Genomic DNA, 21,713 nt, shown 5'->3' on the forward strand with positions numbered 1-21,713 from the left:
TGGCTGGTGGGCAGGAGAGGTGGCCAGATCTGGTTGTGGTGGTGGTGAGGATGGGCGTGGGTGGTGAGGTGGTGGAGCCACGTGGTGCATCGGCTTGTGAGCAGGTGGTTGAACGTCCTGGTGGTGGAGTATGTGGGGTGGTGGTGGGTGTGGGGTTGGTGCATGGGGTGTGTATGTGGGGAGATCATGTAGGCATAGGGGTGGTGGAGGGTGGTGATGTGGTGGGTCCACATGGAGCATCGGCCGGGTGTGGGCAGTTGGTTGATTGTCTCGGTGGTGGAGTGTGTGAAATTGTGGTGGCAGTCGCAGGCGAGGGGCTGGTGTTGGTTTGGCATTGGAGGTGGTTGGGAAGTGGGTGCATGTGGGGGAAAATTGGGTGGGAGTACGGGTGGTGGTGGGTGTTGTGCGGTGTCAGTGATGTGGTGGTGTGACGGAGGGTGGGTGGGGGTCTCCAGGGGGGTAGTCCTGCGTGTCTGGTGGTGGCGGCATGGTGGCGGGAGGTGAGGTGTCAGGTGAGGTCGCTGGTGATGCATCAGGGGCCCGGGGAGGGGGGTGGAGTTGAGCGTGGGGAATGTGGGAGAGGGGAGATAGTGGTGGATGGGGGGGGTAGGTGAAGGTAAGGAGGAGAAGGAGAGCATGAAGTAGCAAGCGTATGAGTCAGATGAGTGTTCTGGGGTGGTGAATGGTGGCAGGGTGGTGTGGTTGGGGGTGGAGAGGGTGCAGCGTGGTTGTGTGTTGTCTGTTGGGGGCACAAAACAATCACACGTGACGGTTTTGATGTGCACATTTGGTGCCATGGTGCTGGATAGTGACTTGATAGGGGTTGGGGACATTGATGACGGAGTATGGCCCCTCGAATTGTGGCAAGACTTTGCCTGGGACTGGTAGGCGTGCTGCTACTACCGAGTCTCTTGTCTTGTAGGGGTTGGGTGTTGTGACATCCGGCTGCAGGTCTTCATGCTTTTGCGGGGTGCAGTCATCTCTTGAGGTGGTGAAGGGGGTCGGATGTGGGAGGTGGGGAGGGTGGTTGAAGGTGGTGTCAGAGGGGTAGGAGGAGGGGGGTTTCTCCAAACATCCATTCATGGGGGTGATTCTGTTGTCTCTTGGGTAGGTGTTCATACCCTACCCCACTGCATGATTTTAACATGCGCCAGCCAATCTTCGTTCTCTGTTTCATGTATTCAAGCCCATACTTGGTTGAGAAGGGTGTGGTGGTTCCTTTCACACACTCCGTTCCCTTGGGGCCAGTAGGGGGAGGAGTGGAAGATCTGGTAACCATAAGTGGTGGCGAGTTCTTTCCAGATCTTGCTGGTAAATTCTGGGGCATTGTCTGAGTGAAAGGCTTGGGGAATACCAAAGTATGGGAAGACATGGCAGACAAGTGCTTCGGCCACGGCCACAGCGTGGTGCTCCTTGGCCGGGCAGGTGATAAGGAAATTTGAATAGACGTCTACAAATGTTACGATGTATTTGTAGCCAGCTTTGGGTGGCATGGGCCTGATTGTGTCCACAGACAACAGTTGCCATGGTTTGTAGGTGGTGATTCTTCCCGATGACCCAGATGTGTGGGTGATGTCTTTATCTACAGTAGTGTGCAGGCCTGGTAGGCCTGGATGATTTGTTTGGCCAGGTTGGAGGGACCAGGCATCCAGTAGATGTAATTGAATACTTGCAAGAGCTTTTTGGTGCCAAGATGGATGCCATTGTTGGAATGTAGGTGGGTCGCTGTGTTGAGGGCAGTGTCCAGTCGAGGATTATGTGCCCGGCCTGAGTAAACAGGTGATCGCCGTGCCTGTGGAGCTTGAACACCTGGGGTGGTATCTGGTGGAGGCGCTCCTTATTTTGCCATTGTTGTAGGAGGCTGGAGGTGGCATTGATGGAGTTCATTGGTAGGTGGGACAAGGCGTCAGCGTTGGTGTGTAGTTTCCCTGGTCTGTAGGAGATTTCAAAATCAGACTCCTCGAGGGTCTCTCTCCACCTGATCAGTTGGGCATTGTGGATATTGGATTGTCATAGCCACTGGAGGGACTGGTGATCCTTGATGATATTGATGTGAGCGCCGGAGAGATAGGCTCGGAAATTATCCAAGGCCCATATGATGCTTGGAAATTATCCAAGGCCCATATGATGCCTGGGCATTCACGTTTAGTGGCGGCATAATTCTTTTCAGCTTGATTGAGGGTACAGCTGGCACAGGCGATTATGTGTTCTCGCCCCTCTTGGACTTGGTCCAGGACGGCGCCGATCGCCACTAGGAACACATCGGTGTATAGGAAATAGGGCAGGGTATAGTCGGGGAATGCAACGACCGGGGCGGTGATGAGTTTAGTTTTGAGGATGTGGAAGGCGTTGATTCGGTCGTCAGTCCAGATGAATGGCTCGCCCTTCTTAGCACTGCTAGTAGGATGTGAGCCTGAGAAAGGCGCACATGTTGTGGACATCTCTTGGTATGGGGAGGTCTGCAATGGCCTGCAGTTTGTCGGGGTGGGGAGATATGCCTTCCTCTGAGATGATGTGGCCCAGGAAGGAGACGGACCATTCAGCCAGGATGCACTTGGATGGTTCAACTTTAAGCCCTGCCTGGCGGATGCACAGGAAGATTTGCTTGAGGCGCTGGAGGTGGTCGGCCCATGTCCGTCTGAAAATGATCGCATCATCCAGGTACGCCAGGCAGATTTCCCAGGTGAGGCTGCTGAGGACTGACTCCATTAGTCAGGAGAACATGGCGGGGGCGTTGCAGAGTCCGAATGGGAGGACACCGAACTCGCAGTGTTTACCATTACTGGTGGAGAAAACTGTCTTTCCTCAGTCCTCAGGGTGTATGAGAACTTGCTGGTTTCCTGACTGTAGATCTAAGGTGGAGAACCAGGATGCCCCATATAAGGAGTCGAGGGAGTCATCTATCCTGGGTAGAGGGGTGGCGTCCTTGGTGGTCACATCATTCAGTCGCCTGTAATCCACACAGAAGCACATGGTGCCATCTTTCTTTTTGACCAGGATGATGGGCGAGGACCATGGGCTGGTGAAGGAGATGACGCTGTTATCAAGCATTTCCTGGACCTGCCGGTCTCCCTCAGCCCGTAGTTTGGGTTTTTTCTGCCATGATAGTTGGCAAATAGGTGGTCCTGTGGTGTGGATTTCATGCATCAGGTATGTGGTGTGGCTGATGTCTGCTGGTTCTGACAAAAATAGGTCTTGGAAGTCAAGGAGTTGTTGGAGGCTGTTAGCTTGGTGAGACGAGAGGTGTTATGGTAGGGAGGGTAGGGAGGCAGGAGAAGGGGGGGGTTCACAAGGCTCAGCCTCCTCCATTTCTCCAACTACTAACCCTCTGGGGAGGGTGAGGGGGTTGATGGAGAGATTGGCGATGCATACTGCTCCGAGGTGGGGGAGGGGAGGAAGGTGGGTGACAGTAGGCAGCAGAAGGCCCCAGGTGGTAGGGTGGGGGAGAACGGGACAAAAGTTCTGGTAGGTCTGTTTAGGTGTAGCCAGGCCTCGTGCAAGGGGGGGGGAAGGTCAGGGAGGAAGCAATGGTTGCGGGGAATGTGGGGTGATGAGGAGCAGGGCGGGCAGGGAGGGTTGGGGCAGGATGGAGAACATAGTGGGAGGGGGGCAGGGTGAGGGGTGTGTGTGTGCACATGCAGAGTGGATGACACAGGGGGTCTGGAGGCTTCTGGAACTGGAGACACTGTTTGTGGCAGTCAATGCTGGTGTGCAGCTTCTGTAGAAGGTCCAGCCCCAGGTAGCCATCATAGGCATGGCAGGTTGAGTCAAAGATGATGAACTTGTTTGGTGGATGCTTGGTGGTGGGTATTGGCTCGTAGGGCCCGGGTTTCCCCACGTATTGGCAGGGAGCCATCCTCTGCATCTCTGAGGTGAGCTGAGGTGGGGAGAGGCGGGCCAAAGGCCGAGGTGTGGCGGGAGTTGAAGTGGGTGTAGAGGCAAGATCTGGCTGCTCCCGTGTCGACCAGTAGCCTCGCTTTTACCCCATTGTCTCATCTTGTCATAGACTGGGGGGCGATATTTCTGTGAGATGGCCCCCGCCACTGTGGGGAAATGCAGGGGCAGTCCTAAAAATCCAGCTGTTGTGGGGCATCTTCCTCCTCGGGCTCCATTTCCCTGGGGTTGGCTTAAAAAATGGGGGAGGTGTCATCCTCAGTGCCTTCTTCATCTAATGATGAACCTTTGCAGCGCCCTTGGGTGGTTGTCCTGCGCTGGGCAGCCTTTAGCTGTTCATGGATGTCATGGAGAGGGCAGCTGTGACTGCAGGCAGCGAATTCCCATGGACTGATGGATATCAGATTCAGGTTTTCCTTGGGATTGGGGCATCTTTTGGAAGAGTGAGCCCTGGGTACAGAGGGTGTTGTTGAAGGGCTTGGGTGGGTGGAGGGCGTCCATTGCTTCTGGTGTTGCGCTGTTCTCTGGGTGGGGAACTTGCTCACTGTGCCAATGTGCTGGGGTGAAGAGCAGGTGGCTAGGAGGTGCTGCACAAGCTGTATGTCCTTGTTGAGGTCTCTTGAAGGGTTGTATATGGTAAAATGTTCCCATATGGTGCTAGTGAGGATCCTCAACAATGTGTTAAATATGTGTTGCTCCCGGGTGGCTGTGTCGATCTCCGGGTAGGTGGCGGTGATGAGTCGCCTGGCCTGGATGAGTGTGTCATCCAGGTTGCCAAAGTAGGTGAGGGTGTCGAGCTGTGACAGAGCCAAGACTGGTGGTGACCGTCACTGCAGTGCTGCAGGGGGCAACAGGTAAAGAGCAGCTGGTGGCCCTCTCTTCTTTCTCAATGCGTCTGGTGGCCATCACTGCAGTGCCACTTGGGAATGTACTGAGACAAGTCCCACCCCGATCCTGGTGAGGGCTGGCCTGGCTGCAGTGTAGTCTGCTGGGGCGGCATTCCTGCTGGTGGCTGCACTGGGGGGAAGAGGGGCGCAGGGTAGTGGGGGACATACTGTAGGCCCATCTCGCTGGGTCTTATATGCTACCTATGTGCCTCCACGTGGTCTCCTCCTGGGGTGGGTATTGGGCTGTTGGTCCTACCTGGTGTGGGTGTTGCAACACCTCTCCCTGGGCTTCTCATGGGGGTGGACACTTCATGGTGAAGAGAATTATAATATTTTCCTATTAAAAGTGCTGATTCGATGCCAATTTGGTAAATGACCACAGAACTGGTATTGCGTCGCACTGCTAACACTAGATTTTGGCACTTCAAAGCATTTTACCACAACACTGTAACACTGGAAAACACTCTGTTTACACACTAACAACACACGGTTTGAACGCACTAGCACAACACTGTATGATCACAGGTCACTAAACTCACTGACAACAGATGGGTACAACGAGGAAAATTACGAGCACCAGAGACACATCTATGAAGACTGACCCTAAGTGAGAGACATCCCAGAAGAAAAGCCACGATATCAGATGTTTGTGTAGAACCAGCATGGCAGTTGTCATGGTTATGTGACATCACACTTCAGCTTTCTCTTTCGTAAGCGGAACACATCACTGATATCATTATGTTGGGTTTTATAGATCAACTTCTCATACTAAGAACACTAGCTACTGAGCGGGGTTCTCTTTTGAGACTGGAACAAGAATACACTACAAGAGGAACAGGGCATATAAACTTGGCAACCAACCTTACACATATATTGCCTTAATTACAATCCCTTACAATATTCATTCATTCATTCATTGCCAGACGCCATGTATCCCAGACAGGGTGGCCAAGGGCTTAGAGTTAATTGTTTTACAGGGAGGGGCACTAATCCTCCACCAACCCCACTTGACGTAGGGATGACAACAGCATCTGGTGTTCCCAGGCGGTCACCCATCCAAGTACTAACCAGACCCAACGTTGCTTAACTTCGCTGATCGAACGGGAAGCGGTGTACTCAACGTGGTATTACAATATACAGGAATAATATACAGGTACAGGTAAATATGGACACTGTCAGGCTTGTCTCTGGCTGCTGGGGTCTGGGCTTGTTACAGGTGGCGCCCGGGCATGGGAGGTAAATCGTAGGGGGGCACGGAACTAGTGCCAGGGGTGATGTCGTCTAGATGGGACTGTTGGTTGGCATACAGGGATGCCCTCTCCTGCTGGGACCTCGATCTGGGAGGTGGCCCTCTGGACTGGGGCTGAACAGGGCCAACAGGCATTCCTGCCTTCGCCTGCTCCTGGTGGAGGTTCGTCGCAGGTGGGGCTGAGGAGGCCCCGCCCTGGGGTCCTAGGGGTGTCCCTGGGTGACTGAGGGCTGCGGTCTCCACAGGATTGGACCACCATCAGGAGCTGCTTGTGACATCCCTTCCTCGTGGCATCCGTCAGCATTGGGCGTCGTCCAGGGGCGGCCTGTAAGGCGTGGATCCCCAGGCTCGGGATAGGTCCTTGCCACCACTCCTCAAACTACAATTCCTCTGGGAGGCTGCACCTGCGAGGAGAGAAAGAGAGAGAGAGAGAGAGATGTCCCACTTGGCCTCCGGATGGGTAGTGGGCCGAGCCAGGGACTTCCTCCGAATGGATAGTTTCCGGGACTGTGGATGAAGGGCGTACAGTGGCCGTCCCTTCCCTGGTGAGTACAGTGGCTGTCACCGCAGTTCCATGAGCCCTACAGACAACAGCTGAAGGGCATACAGTGGCCATCCCTTCCCTGGTGCGTACAGTGACCGTCACCGCGGTGCTGTTCCCTAAGGAGGAGGCAAAGGCATACAGTGGCCGTTCCTTCCCTGGTGCGTACAGTGGCATCACTGCAGTTCTGCCTCTGCCTGGTTTACCAGCCGACATGCGTACAGTGGCTGTCACGTCCTGCCTGGTGCATACAGTGGCCGTCACCGTGGGGCTGCAGGGGGCAACAGCTGAAGGGCGTACAGTGGCCGTCCCTTCCCCGGTGTATACAATGGCCGTCACCTGGGGAAAACCTCTATAAAAAAAAACGCACCCTGACTTTTACCTCAAAGGTGGTGTGGAAAAAAAGTCAAAATTATAGAGAACAAGTAAAACATCATACTTTATGGAAAGTATCACATTCATAAGAAAAACATAATGTTGACAGACAGACATTAAGAGAGAGAGAGAGGAGGGAAAGGGAATGGAGATAAGGGGGATAGGCAGACAGCGAGGGAGGGAGGTTGGAGAGGCCGGAGATAAGAGAGAAAAGGCAAGACGGAGGGAGGGAGGGAGGGAATGTGGTGGAAATTGAATAGGAGCGCAACAAAACAGTCAGGATGCTTTTCCTCAACCTCAGAGATGGTGTGGAAAATAAATCGAAATTATAAACCACAAATAAAACATCATAGTTTAAGGACAAAATCACTATCTATCTATCTATTGCCAGACACCATAATCCCACAAAGGGTGGCCATTTGACACTGAGTTAGTTGTTTTACAGGGAGGGGCACCAACCCTCCACCAACCCACTTGTTGACATGTAGGGAGCACGTATGGTTTGGTTATATGGTTACCACCCAGCATTGTAAATAGTTTCTTGGCTTACAGGAAACCATTTGGCTTGTCACTCAATGTAAAGCCACCTGTAAAGGAAAGAAAAGAAATAAGAAGTGACAGGAAAGATAGGAGAAATAGGAAGAGAGGGCAGGCACAGAAAAAGAATGATAAAAGCTAAGGAAGTAGGCAGCATTACATCAAGTGAGTGGATGATGGTTGCCACCACCTACCACAAGAAAATCACAGTCATAATAAAAAATAATGTTAGAGAGAGAGAAAGAGACAATCAGTCAGGAGGCTCTTTCTCAAATTCTAATAATTCATAAAACTGTATAGACTTTATAGAAATACATCTACAAAAAATGCAATTTCTATATACAAAGACACAGACAGACAGACAGAGAGGATAGAGAGTGGTGTGCTGGGAGGGAGAGTTGTCATTTGCGCCTTGTTTCTAATCCGATTAAGTTGCCCAGTACAAAGTATGACAACACTGTGGGACAGAGACTCCCCAAGAGGGACAACGCCCAAACTCTCTTCATAAAATAGACGGACCATAGGCCCATATCGCTCAGGCCTGTCGCTCTCTCCATAATCCTCAGCTGGGTTTCCTCCTGGGATGGGCGTGGGGCCGTGGGTCCTTCCTGGGGTAGGTGTTCCGACACCCCTCGCTTTGTTTCCCGTGGGGGCGGGCATCGCTCTCTCTCTCTCTCTCTCTCTATTATAAACTTAAATTTTTTCCTCCCTACGGTGAAGCATTAAAGCTGCCATATTTCTGCACAGTTATTTCTCTCTGAATCTACCGAGCTGATCCGACAATCCCAATAACTATTCTTAAGTTTAAACACTGAAATATTAAAAGTGCACTTTGGAATGCGAGAAATTTTGCCAGAGTCTGATATTTAAACCTGCAAATGTTTGGGCTGTGTGGAGAGATGGCGGAATCAGCATCAGGAACGTGGTATCGTTTTTCATGTTGTGGCGTCAGTCAGCTGTTGTACGGTGCCGGGATAATTCGCCGTCAAAATATGTGATTGATAAATAAAGTATGGAGCGATGATGCAGCATGATGTAGAGTGAAGATGATAATGGAAGGCAGCTGAAGCGCAGTGTAGGGTAATTCTAAAGGTGCCAAAGTTATGAACCGGTGAAGTGCAACAGATATAAGCAGAGATATCCTCTTCCGTGCGGAAGTTTCGGTGCGAGATGAATTTTTCATTGTGAAGCTATTATATGAATAGTAACATGACAAAGAAAAACAGGTGTCACTAATTCTATACCGTGAACTACTACGGTTCCCCATGAAAATTAGTTCATTAATTTCATTTATAGAATGACGGGGATTGGTCTTGGGTGCGAATTGTCCTGACCGGGGGGAATCGTCTATGTTTTGGTGGCGGATTGTCTGACGGCGAATTGTCCCGGAACCGTACAAGCATATTATCATGCGTACAATAGCCCACTGACGACGCAACATGGACGTCAGTAATATTTTGCTGATGCTGATTCCGCTGTATCTCCACATAATCCAACACTTGCAGGGTTGTCAAATCAGACTCTGGTAAGATATCACACATTCCTAAGTACACGTTTAACATTTCAAAATATACGCTTAATATTAATTAGTTAATAAACTAATTTTCATGATGAACTGTACGAAGGTCCAGTCATTGAGTGTTTAGTCTTTTTTCCCACCAGGATGATCTTGTGGAAGGGGCTTCATTTTGGTATTGAGGGATGGTCAATTTTTACACGTACACCTCATGCGATTTTCGACTTTTCGTTAACATTTACCAGTAGATTCAGTCATTCTAAGAATCTTTTCTTCTATGACATTTTTCCCGGAAATTGATAATAAACGAGAAACAGAAAACACTCTGGTAATTGGATGCCTACTACCACGTGAAATGTCCTATTTTTATAGCTAAAGGAAGTTAACCTAACCAAACCTAGCCAATCAAAATTACCTAACCTAACCTAACCTATCAAAATTACCTAACCTAACCTAGAAGTTTTCCTTAATCAATATCCTCGTCTTCGTCGAGGATGAATTTCATTGGCTGTCGCAACGCACGCTCATCTGTGATTGGTAGAAATAAATCACGTGTAACTTGTTTATTATCAGTTTCCAAGGGAAATGTCATAGAAGAAAAGATTCTTAGAATGACCAAATCTACTAGAAAATGTTAACGAAAAGTCGAAAACTGCATGAGGTGTACGTGTAAAGTTTGACCTCAAGGATAAGTCACCACCAGTAAGTTACTGTATTTAATTAATTCTTATCTGCGAATTAGAAACGAGCGGAAGCATTCTTATTAGACAACTACAGATCATGGAGCAGATCAAGATCTGGTTCAGAATTGAATGTAGGTTTTGCCTTTTTTTTTTTTATTTTTTTTTTTTATTTTTTTTTTTACCCCTTCATCGGTGGAGGGGGATGGAGGGGTTCAAAGGAAAGATTTCCATATCTTCCAGACCCTTCCTTCATGACATTAAACATCCCAATCAATCCCGATCTTGAAAGTCACCAAAAAAATACACTAGCCACCTACCTTAGACAGTTATGTGATGGCTGTCAAATGTGCCTCCCCTCCCATTAAGGAAGGGGTAAGCTAGTGTTAAAAAAGAAAAATGGGGAATCCCTTACCAGATGGGCCCTCAGTTCCATCCATATTTTAACAAACACAATCTGAAGATAAGTAATTTTTGTATATGTGCAACATAGTTGACCGTTGAATTGCGACTGCAAGATGTCATTGGAAATTAAAGAAATATACCAATTTTTGGATATTTAAGGAAGTGGCCAGGTTGACCGGGGCAGTGTTTACTGGCGATCTCTGACTGGTCACGTTGTTTGCCAACCATCACTTCAATTGGATGCATCAGTGTATCCAGTGTCAAAGCTGTGGGAAACTTAATGATTTAACCTAACCTAACCATACCAAGCCCAATCCAACCTAACTTATGTCTGGCAGCCAGCTTTCAAGTGTAAAAAAATGCGCATTAGGAATGTAAAATATTGGTAGCTACTGGTAGACATCGGTGGTATATTTATGCATTCAAAATCCCCATTTATGTATTTCAAAGGTAAGTTTAAATTCCCAGCAATTGTGAAAATCCAGGAAAAATTACAAATAACCTGTGTAATACTCAGTTCAGTGGAAAATATGGAAAGGCCACACCCAGTTGGTAAAGAATTAATTAAAAAACTAAATGAGGTTATGTTGTCATCATGGGTTAGGTTTTGATAAATCAGTACTGATTACTTTCATACTTATGCACTTATTGGTAGTCTAGAGGTTCTTGGACAATTCACCATCAAAACATGGACAGTTCGCCGTCAGTACAATTTGCACTCTGGACAATTCCCTGTCATTGTATAAGTATATTTAAATTTAATTAATACTATAATAATTAATTCTCATGAGGAGTTATCAAGGTCTCTGTTCATTCAGTAGCATAAACTTTGAATATTATAAATTGCACATTTAGTCAATAATAAAATTGTTTCTTCTTTGCTGTAGTATACTTTGAATTATATTCTGGAGTCACTCAAAGGTGTCTTCTTTCATTTTTATTGGTACTTTGCCGCCTGTGGAGGACTCAACACTGGGTGATAAGTCAGATGGTACAGGAAACTGTTTCCCGTGTTGGTTGGTAACCATATAGCCAAATAATGGCACCTGGTGGTTTAGTGGGTAATTAACCCGTTAACTGCTTATATACAACCTGGGCTGTTCCGAGTGCTGCTGCTCAATACAGCCTTGGCTGCGCAGGTGAATTTTGAATATAGTGCCATGGTGACCAAGGCCGACCCATGCAAACATGTTTTAGCCTTCAAAACCGAAACCAAACCTGAAAAAGAAAACAAAAACCATACAGTCGTATGGGGAATCAGACACTTCGATGTTCATCCATGGCTTTACCAAGGTAAATATTGGGCTAATATTTCATTACTATGTATTTTGGCATGTGTTCTCTCAATTATCTATCTATTGCCAGACGCCTTAATCCCGATTGGGGTGGCCACAAACAAATAGCCTCCACGTCGTCCTGTCCTCCGCCATTTCACTGCCCTGCTCCCAAATCACACACCCCTCTCTCATATACCTCTCCACCCCATCCCTCCATCTCATCCTCAGCCTCCCCCTCCCTCTTCACCCCTCCACCTCACTCACATACACTCTCTTCGTCAGTCTTTCACCCTCCATCCTCTCCACATGGCCAAACCACCTCAGTGTGTTCCCATAACACTTCCTATCACATCCACATCCACACCACAACGCTCCTTTATATCCTCATTGGTCAGCCTGTCTCTCCATGCGACTCCACGGGCTCCTCTTAAATAACTCATTTCCACTGCTCTCACTCTTGACTTGTGTCCTTCCAACAATGTCCAAGCTTCACTTCCATACGTTAGAGTTGGTATCACAATACTGTCATGTAGTAACTTAGACAAAATTTGGCCTTTGGGAAATTTCATTTTTACCCCTATGTCTGCGCACCACGGACACCTCCAAAAAACCGCCATGCGCAGTTAATGGGTTAACCCTTTAACCGCGGGTGTCATTCCAGAATGACATTGACAAAACTGGACCAAACTGCGGGTGTCATTCTGGAATGATCGTGAATATTTTGAACACTGCGCGTTTTCCCGGCGCGCAAAGTGTCTCACGCAAGAGTAGCTGTCGAGTTCTTTCACGCCAGCCATCCCACACCTCCCTCCTCCAACCCCGAGGGGGTCCCCCCCACCCCTGCCCTGACCCGCATCAGTCAGTATCTGTCCAGCTCTGTGCGTGAGAATGGCGCTCCATCCCGACTCATCGTCGCTCGCTTCCTCCTCGAAAGTGATTAGTGCTAGTGTTCCCTCTACCTCTACACCGGTGAAGGAACTGCCGACGGCGAGGCAGAAGGGGTTGTGCACTCCTGAAATTAGAACTGAGCTGGACAAAAGAGTAAGTACTACTCTTGATTGTGGCAGTGAAAGTGACACACTCACGGCAAGCAGTGATGATTTGGCAGTGATTGGTGGTGAACCATTTTCCATTGATAGTGACAGTGATGAAAGTGATCGTGTTGTTTCCCCCCCACCACCCCCAACTTACTCTGGGAAAGGGAAGGCTCCTATGGGCAAATCTGGTATTGCACGTGGGAAGGGAGTGAAGCGCAGGCTTACGTCTCCCACACCAGGCCCTAGTAAGCATTTCCCATCAATTTCCCATTCCCCTAGCCCTATTGCCCTCACATCATCATCATCATCTGCCGTGCCCTCTCCTCAGTCTACATCATCTGAGGAGTACGAATTCCCAGAGCCTGCAAAGCGAGGGAAGGCAGGCCGTGCAGGCAGGGCAGGCAGGCCTAGAACAAAGGGGATGCGTGGCAGTTGGAGGGCAAAGCTGGGTGATAAGCGAGGAGATAAGCAAGGTGATAAGCGGGGTAGAAAGGGTCAAGTTTCACCACGCACCAGGTCAGAAACCCCCCCGCCTGCCCCCCGCTCAGCTCCCTCACCCTCGCCACCCCCCCACTCACCCCCCTCCCCGTTGCCTCCTGCCTCACCCCCCTCCCACTCGCCTCCTGCCTCACCCATTGCCTCCACCTCAGCTCCTTCTCACGGGGAAACGAGTGCAATGCAACCTGCCACTGCCACTGAACCACGCACAGGGAAAGTGGATGCATTTGTTTGGTCTGACAGTGCAGATTTTCAGCCACACAGTCCGCCGTTTGATATGACAAATGCTGGAATACAGCCTGCCTTCCCATGCAACGCAGGAGATGACTTTGTTGACTACTTCCTGGCCTTCATGGATGATGAAATCGTGCAGCATGTCAGCGATGAGACCAATAGGTATGCAGCTCAGTGTGCAGCAGAAGGGCTGGGACCTATTGGCTCACCAAAGCAAGTGTCGTGGTTGCCTGTCGGAATCAGAGAGCTGTATGTTTTTTTTGCACTAATGTTTCTGATGCCCCATATAAACAGACATGAGTTGGAGGAGTACTGGCTCGTGGATGACATTACTACTATCCCAATATTCGGGAAGTATATGTCACGGGATCGGTTTTGACAGCTGCTTGGATACCTGCACTTCGCTGACAATGCAAACCCGTCCCCAACTGACCCTTTGTGGAAAGTGAGGGATTTTCTCAACAGGATTAGGGATCGATTTATGCGATTTTTCCGGCCTATGCAGAAAGTTGTCATAGACGAATCCCTGGTATTGTTCAGAGGACGTCTCAAATTCATGCAGTACATCCCCAGCAAACGCCACCGCTTTGGGATAAAGTTCTTTGTGCTGTGTGACTGTGAGACGGGGTATATCCTGGATTTTGTCATCTACTCGGCTAGTACAATGGACGTGAACAGGAAAGACCCCCTTGGCTTCTCTGGCTCCATTGTAAAAGTGCTGATGGTGAGGTATTTTGGTGGTAATCATGTGCTGTACACAGACAATTACTACACAGCACCGAAACTCTCCAAATACCTTGCTGAACACGGCATTGGCACTGTACGGAGCTATAGGAAAGAGTGGCCAAGTTTCCCCGAAGCATCATCATCATCCAAGGGAGATGTTCACCTGAAGAAGTCAGACAAGCTTCTGGCGATCAGGTGGCATGACAAGAAGGTCGTGAATATGATCAGCTCCATCCACAAGGGGGAATTGCAGAGAACTGGGAAGGTCAGCTACAGGATGGGAGAGCCAGTCATGAAGCCTGATGCCGTCATTGATTACAATGTCAATATGAGACTTGTTGATAAGTCTGATATGATGATTGGCGAAATCGACTGTCTCAGGAGAAACACCCGATGGTACAGGAAGGCTTGCCTGCACATGCTCGATATGTGCATGCTCAACGCCTTCATTCTCTACAAGACACAAGTCGGGGGCATAAGGCAACCATCACTGAGACAGTTTTCCAAGACTGTCGTGCAGCAGCTACTTGCACGATTTGGTCAGGTGACAGCATTGATCCCAAGGTGACACTCTGACACACAACCTGACCGTCTTGAGTGCCGCAATTACATGAGCCGGCACCAGCTTGTGAAATTGCCTCTTACAGCAGGCGGCAGGTTGTCACAGGGCCGCTGCAGAGTATGTCATAACACCACACGGAGGCCTTGGACGAGAAGAATGAGCACACACCAGTGCCTGGAATGCCAAGTCGCTCTATGTGTAACTCCGTGCTTTGCCGAGTACCACTCTCTGAGTAAATACTGAAAGTGACAGTGATATATAGTGATGCGACAGTGACGTGCTTTGCCAATAATTGTATAATGGATAATGTAGTAATAAGGGATATTTTGCCTAGAAAAAAATGTAAATATTGGCCAGTATAATAAGTGATATTGTAATAAGAGAATCTGCGGCACTTGTGTAATTCTGTGATGCGACAGTGATGCAATATAGTAATAAGTGCAGTGTAAATATAATGTATATTGCCCAGATTATATGTAAAATAATATTAGAAGTTAGAAATAATGAAAAGATCGCATGAAACGTCAGTGAGCGGGTGCCGCCGCAGTGAAGAGCGGGCGCAGCCGCAGGGAAGTGCCTTTTACCTACCTCAGTGAACACAGAGTGGGTGTTTATCGTATGTACAGTGTTCATATATGTTTATATTACTATTATGAGAGAGTGGTTGGCATTTGGTACTGGTGTGTGGGGCGTAAAATAGTTATTTCACACCCCTCACTTCTAACGGCTCTCCCCGTCCTGAGAAAGTCAACAAAGTCATGAAACCTACATCAGTGGAAAGCTGAAGGTTAGTACTTTCTAATGGTACCTTATTTTTTTCTCTAGCTTTATTCAGTGCAGAGTTATTAAGGTTTAAAGGTTTGTTTACATTTGGCTGAAACCCCCGCGGGAGAGGACAGTCAGACCAAAACAATACCCGCGGTTAAAGGGTTAAGGCACTATAATTGTATTGAGCCTGTGCAGGTTTATATCCAATGGATGGTTGGGGTTTATTGCTCACATAATGCCACTCCAGGATGAGTGAGGCTGTTCACTCTCATCCTAAATGCCAGGACCAACTTGCCTAGCCCCAGGCTTATATGCCTCTTGTGGGTCAACATAGGATTGGATGATGATGATGATGATGGTATTACAACATCCTGGGTGTAAACTCTCAATTATCCGTTATAATTCAGCCAAACCCTACACTGGTTATAGCAAAATGCCAGGCATTGCAGTCCCCCCCCCCCCATTGGCTCAGTATTCAGTTTCGTGAGGGATATTGTGTTACTATTCATCTTGTCTTTCTATCTTAAAAACTTTCCCATGAGTAAACAATGAAATCTAGGCCTATAATACAGTAGAGTATAGTAATACTGTACCGTACGTCGCAGTTAACTGGGAAGCTTGGGAATTTGCCTTCCTAGTCACTTATTTTTCCCAAACATCTGATTACAGGCAGACCCTGCTATACAGTACAAAACCCGATTTTGATTATATTTTAGACTTAAATATTGTGTTTACATTGATTTATGAGCTGTTTTTAGACATATTAATGTGTTTTAGTCATGTGGGGTGAACATTGTTATTTTGGGGAACAGTTTACTAAGTTTGATTTTTTCCAGACTTTTTTTTCAGATTTTATTTTATTTTCGGATTTTATTTTATTGGTTTTAGTCAGTTATTTACAGGTGTGAGGCTTAGGTTAGCTTCTTTTACAGTCGTTAGGTCATGTAGAATGGCTTTAAACTTGTTTTGGGGCGAATTTGGGTGGGTTTAGGACTTGTTGTGGGGGGGGAAACCCAAGGCTCAAAAACACATCCCTATACTTTACATGTTAAATCTTCCCCGGGATACGATACTCTGCCTAGCAATGGGTTTTTACTTAACCAATTGTATCGTTAACCCCTACACCGCGGGGTTGTTTTTGCGCTCCTCTGCATGTCCCGCGAGGATATTCGCGCTCCGATAGACTTTGTAAAAATATTTGCCAAAAATCAGTTATTAGTCCTAGAATATTATAATTACATATGCGTATGGCACATACTTTCAGCTTTCTTCTGGGATGTTTGTTGAGCCATCGTCGAGTACTGTAGGACTTGTGGAGACTTCTGAAGTTGGGTAACGAAGTCTCCACTTTACACTTCCCGACACCCCTTAATATGATTACCACAGCCTGATATTATCACTAGAAACACTACTCAATGATTTTCAAATAGTTTGGAATCCATACTCCAAAAAAATGTGCTGTGAAAACGATGAAAATTATGAGCTCGTACGAGCTTCCCACTTGCGCTCGTTCCCCGTTGGTATTCTGTCATTTATTATTCATAAAAACTCACACTTTGTATTCCTATTACTATATATATATATATATCTGCAGTCTTTATCCATAAGTTTCCTTCAGTAATAGTAGTTTATTGTTACTGTAGGCATTCAATTTCTCTTTCAATAAAATACGTTGAGAGCCAAGGTTTCACTTTCAGTGTCATAACTTCAAGTATTTGTATCATATTCTTATATTACTAATTATTTACATTTCTGTTTACATTTTCTATTGTATTTTCAATATTTACACTTCTATTTTACTTACACTGTTATGCACTGTCACTTGCAGTAATTAATAAAACTATATTACATTGTTCCATCATATTTACATCCATTGCTTTCACTTGTTATTTACACATTTTTTTACACATTATTTACATTTTCCACTTGCACTTTTAGAACTGCTTCAGGCTGTGGTAATCAAAAAAGCAGGTAACGCAGAGGGGAACCTGGCACTCAGCCCACTGCCAAGAGATGCGTTTGTGCTCAGGTGTGCAGCAGGTGGTATGTGCACACACCTGGCACCTACGGATCGCAGCCTTCCCCTTGGTTGTGGCAGGCATTTGCACCAGTCTGTGCTGATCCATGTACGCCCTCTGCTCAAGTCTGTCGGGAATTCTTACAGGATGGCACCTTGGAACTGCTGCTGTCACCTACCATATCTCTCAAGCAGCTGCTGAACACAAGTCCTGGTGAACAACCTCAGGGAGAAGGACTTGGGTGGCTTTACCTTCATCTTGTACAGGATGAAGGCGTTTAGCATCGTCATGTAAATGAGATGCAGAAAAACTTTCCTGTATCACCTAGTATTCTTCCTGAGGCAGCCGATCTCTCCAATCATCATGTCGGACTTGTCCACCAGCCGCATGTTGATATTATAGTCGATGACAGCATTAGGTTTCCTCACAGGTTCACCTGTCCTACAGTCGACCTTCCCGCTGTCTTTCAGTTCCCTCTTGTGTACGGTGGTTAGCATGTGCACGACCCTCTTGTCATGCCACCATATTGCCAGCATCTTCTCAGACTTGCATAGGTACACTTCTCCTCGCTGCGAGTTTCCTGCCTCGGGGAATTTGGGGAAGTGGGCACGATTTCTCTTCACAGTGCCGCAGGAGCCGATGCCATGCTCTGAAAGGTATTTAGCAAGTTTCAGTGCTGTAAAGTAGTTGTCAGTATACAGCATATGATTCCCACCAAAATACCTTTCAAGCAGCACTTTCACTACACAGCCTGAGAAGCCAAGGGGGTGTGTTCTGTCCAGATCGACAGTGCTGGCTGAATAGATGACAAAGTCAAGGATGTACCTCGTCTTACAGTCGCATAGTACAAAGAACTTGATTCCAAAGCGATGGCGTTTGCTTGGAATGTACTGTACAAACCTAAGATGTCCTCTGAACAAAACCAAGGATTCGTCTATGACAACCTTCTGAAATGGGTGGAAGAATGACATAAACTTATCCTTCATTCTGCACAGAATCTCCCGGATCTTCCACAGTGGGTCGGTCTGGGAAGGTACATTGTTGTTGGTGAAGTGCAGGTTTCCCATGATGTTCCGGAAGCGATCTCTGGCCATGTACTTATTGAAGGTGAGTGAGGGTAGTAAGGGGTCCATGGACCAGTATTCTTCAAACTCATGCTTCTTTGAATGTGGCATGAGAAGCATGAGGGCGAAGAACACATACAGCTCCTGCACTCCCAGCACGGTCCACTGTTGCATCTTTGCTCCACCTGCACCACTTGCAGCACGTTGTAACTCATACCTGTTTGTCTCATCACATACGTGCTGCATGACTTCGTCATCGAGGAAGGCCAAAAGGAAGTCCACACACCCAGCATCCTCGTCAAGAGTGAAGGCAGGCTGTATCCCTGAGGAACTCTCGTCGAAATGAAGATGTTCAGGGACGAAACTGGAACCTTCTGTCCACACGAAGGCATCCAGGATTCCCTGTCGTGGCGGTGGAGGGTGGCTGTGAGGCAGACTGGGCTGTTTCAAGGTCACTCTCATTGACCCTAGGTTGCCGCTCAGCACTAGCAGCCCTTACTGTACTTGCTGCTCTGCTTTTACATGTCAGGGATTTACCTCTTCCCCTACTGCCTGCCTTCACTGTAGGTGCTGGTGGAGACTCCGACGACGAAGACTCAGGAGAAAATTCCGCTGAAGATGAGGAAGAAATTAGTGAAGTGGGGCTAGGGGAGCAGAGAGGTGATTCACCTCGGGATTCATGGCAGGCTGGGTCATGCGGGGCCATTGTTCCGGGGCTAATCCGCTACCTTTCACTCCCTTCCCTAATTCCTTCCCTTGCTGCAGTAAGGGCTCCTTTCCCTTGGAGCTAGGGATAACTTGGAACACTGAAGCACTCGTACTAGGAGTTTCTGTCACGATTTCCTCCCCAGGCTCATCACACGATTCACCCGAAGGATCAGAGTCACTATCCATCATTAACATTAATAATTCTGCCAGTTCACGTTCCACTGCTGAGTCACTTAGTCCTTTACTGCTTCCCACACGAGTTTTTCTAGGGGTAGAGGTCACAGGGCCCTTTGCAATGGGCGCAGAAGCGGCGGAATTGGCGGGGCGCGAGTGCGACGTAGTTTCACCTCAGAGGACGACAAAGAACTGAATCACGCGGCGTATATGGGCAGGCAGGGGTTGACAATGTAAATAGGGTGACAGCTGCTAATTTACATGCTATGTAATGATTGGTAGGAAATCTCGACAATACATAAAAAAATAGGTAGTTCCAGGTGACTGTAAATATCACTTAGGCTTCTCTCTTCCTTTCTTGTATATATTTTTATTATGTGAATAGATTATACGGCATATTTCAAGGGGAAATTACCAGGGGAAATTAGCAAACAAGTGCACGTGAGGTGTTGTCAGGTGATAATAAGCCAATTCCAGGTGTATGGCACTAGCACTTACCTTATTTCTTTTTTGTATATATTATTTTGTATAAGAATAGGGCATAGGGCTTATTTCAATGGATGAAATCAGTGGAAAATTCCGGGGAAGATTTGCATAGCGCAGCGCGGCCGGGCAGGCGAGAGGAGAGGGTAATGGAGGGGAGGTAGGGAGGGGAGTCAAGAACTTGGAAATATGGCTAAATTGTCAACAATGGATGGGAGTATGGATGACATTAGGAGTGCTGACTATTGTTGGACATTGGCAGTACCGATAGATGATACAGTACAAGTCACCACTTATAAACCCGGGCGAATTCAAAATAACACAGAATCACAAAAGTGACGCCCCGCCATATGATCCATTGTGCCTGAGCGTCACGAAAGTGACGCCCCGCAGTTAAGGGGTAAAACTGGGGTATGCCTGTATATACTCTTGTGCATAGGCTTTATCATTTCAGTAGCCTATATACAGTACCACTCATATCCAGGGCCACACAAACAGTTCCAATTGAAATATAACCTCCTTTTAAACACACCTCAGAGATGTGACACACATGACTGTCATGCTGTGTCTTGCAGGAATGCACAGTGCACATGGTAAGTTCATTTTATTAAACATTATTTGTTATTCATCCCATCCATCCATCCATTGCCAGACGCCTCAATCCAGTTTGGGGTGGCCACAAACAAATCGCCTCCAAGTCACCCTGTCCCCCGTCATTTCACTGCCCTGCTCCCAACTCACACCCTCATCTCTCATATACCTCTCCATCCCATCCCTTCATCTCATCCTCGGCCTCCCCCTCCCTCTTCCCCCCTCCACCTCACTCACATACACTCTCTTCGTCAGTCTTTCACCCTCCATCCTCTCCACATGGCCAAACCACCTCAGTGTGTTCCTCATAACGCTTCTTTTCACATCGACATCCACACCACAACGCTCCTTTATATCCTCATTCGTCAGCCTGTCTCTCCATGTGACTCCACAGGCTCCTCTTAAATAACTCATTTCCACTGCTCTCACTCTTGACGTGTGTCCTTCCAACAATGTCCAAGCTTCACTTCCATATGTTAGAGTTGGTATCACAATACTGTCATGTAGTAACTTTTTCACTTCCATGCTCACTTCCCTGTTTCTTATCACTGCTTTCAAAGAACCAGCAACCTTTCTTCCCTGCTGTACCCTTTCATGCACTTCACCCTCCAAACCTCCATCCTTACTCATCACACTACCCAAGTACTTAAACGTACTCACATTTTCCAATTCCTCACCATCCAACCTCGCTGTACATTCACTGACTTCACCTCTCTGAAAGACCACCACTTTACTCTTCCCTACATTCACCTTTAGATTCCGTTTCTTACACACTCTCTCAAACTCATCCACCAAGTCTTGCAGCTCCCCCTTCGTCTTCACTCAACAACACAGTATCATCTGCAAACAACAGTACAGGGAGTTTCCAAACACTATCCTCTCTCACCAGGGCCACTCCAACATCCACTGCCCTACCTTGTACCTCTTTTATTACCCCATCCATGTGCAGATTGAACAACCATGGAGACATGACACATCCCTGTTTCAACCCAACTTTCAAAGAGAAAAATTCACTTAGTTCACCATCCACACGCACTGCAGCCTTCGCACCATCGTACATACTCTTCACAGCATTCAACAACTTCCCATCTACTCCATATATTCTTAATACTTTTCACAATCTTTGTCTATCCACCCTGTCATATGTTTTCTCCAAATCCATGAAAGCCGCATACAACTTCTTTCCCTTCTGTAGAAACTTTTCCACTAAAGATCTAAGAATAAATACTGATCTACACAACCTCTTTCCTTCCTAAAGCCTCCCTGTTCTTCTCCAACTAATTTCTCTGTTCTTTCTCTAACTGTCAATAAGTATCCTACCATACACTTTTCCTATTATACTAAGAAGACAAATGCCCTTATGATTACCACACACTTCTTTTTTCCCATTTCCTTTGTACAAGGGAATAATTATACTGTACCTGACTTCCAATCCTCCGGTACTCTACCTTCCTCCCAGGACAATCTGCACATCTTCCATATCCATTCT

General features: G+C 47.4%; 1 non-coding gene across 1 annotated transcript; it reads right to left on the reverse strand.

Annotated features, from left to right (window-relative positions):
* Positions 1-5,800: 5,800 nt before the first annotated feature.
* On the reverse strand, positions 5,801-5,919 carry LOC145391319 (5S ribosomal RNA). Its single transcript, XR_013895833.1, has one exon. It is a non-coding gene; the product is annotated as a 5S ribosomal RNA (ribosomal RNA).
* Between the last annotated feature and the right edge of the window lie 15,794 nt (positions 5,920-21,713).

The sequence above is a fragment of the Coenobita brevimanus genome, chromosome 17, assembly GCF_032717465.1.
Source record: "Coenobita brevimanus isolate Jiangsu-jjx chromosome 17, ASM3271746v2, whole genome shotgun sequence".
Classification (NCBI taxonomy): domain Eukaryota; kingdom Metazoa; phylum Arthropoda; class Malacostraca; order Decapoda; family Coenobitidae; genus Coenobita; species Coenobita brevimanus.